Source organism: Gekko japonicus, unplaced genomic scaffold, assembly GCF_001447785.1.
Source record: "Gekko japonicus isolate JY-2015 unplaced genomic scaffold, Gekko_japonicus_V1.1 scaffold1560, whole genome shotgun sequence".
Taxonomy (NCBI): domain Eukaryota; kingdom Metazoa; phylum Chordata; class Lepidosauria; order Squamata; family Gekkonidae; genus Gekko; species Gekko japonicus.
Window position 1 is genome coordinate 312,421 of NW_015161998.1, and position 1,228 is coordinate 313,648.

Genomic DNA, 1,228 nt, shown 5'->3' on the forward strand with positions numbered 1-1,228 from the left:
GCAGACTGACACTGTTTGCCCAAAGCCAGAGCACTCTCCCAGAGCCTCTTTCTAGATCCCGTTGTATTTATTTCCGCAACGGGCATTATTTCTAGTTTTTAATAACTCGTATTATGCTGTATTATTGTATTTTTATACTGTTTTTATTGTTTAAACCTGGCATTTGTTCCCTTGTTAGCCGCCCTGAGCCTTCGGGGAGGGCGGGAAACAAATCTAAAGAATAAATAAATAAATAATTTCAGTTTCTCAGAATTTTTTAAAAATTATCTGTATACAAGAATGAGTAAAGTGAATTATTCATTTTGCATTGCCTTCTTTTTCTGATAACTGTATTTTATGTACTGACTGTGAGCTGTCCTGAGCCTGCATTGTGGGGAGGGCGGGGTATAAATGCAATTAATAAAAAATTAAATAAATAATGCCAGTAACTCACAAAATAGAATTTTTGCTCACAAGACTCCACAGCTTAGAGGGAGCATTGCCAGTGGCGACTCTTGAGTACTGGCAGAGTGCCTTCTGCATCACCATATAGGAACATCACACTCCCCCCTGCCCAGATGTGCTCATGTAGCATAGTCTCTTTTAAGAGAAACCACATCACTAGCTGGGCGGGTGATTTTTCCCCCCTTTGCATTCTAGTGGGAAGGGATCACAATAAGACTAAGGAAATTGGGCCCATAGGTTATTTCCCCCCCCCCTCTGCGAGGAGGCCCTCTTTCTTCCCCCCCAGCCCATAATATAATAATGGTTACAAGACTAATACCATGGTGATAGCAGTTAAGAAGAAGCCAGTTTTATTGCTCTGCAGGAACAATAATCTGTATGCAGCCAAGGGCAATAGACGTGAGGTCACATCTGTGGTATTTCTGCTCACACACCTTTTTCGCAGCGTGCCAGCGCGATGCAACTGGGAAGCAATTTAACACAGTACATTTTCTTTGCCTGTACGGATTCCCGTTTGTCACCAGTCTAGATCAGAAGCATTTTATGCATGCTTCATCCTGGCCCTGGGCCACAGGAGACAATAGGTGTATCTACGCTCCAAACATTATCCAGTTGCAAATGGCATTCAGTCATGGCTTCCAACACAGAACTGGGGCTATGAGCATCGTGGGGGTGCTGGAAGCTCTACAGCCCCCTCAAAAGACTAGCAGGGGGAAAGGGATTGGGGAGAGGGAGCCCTGATGGCTGAACCCCGTTTGTAGCAGACGTGCCAATCCAGTCAGTG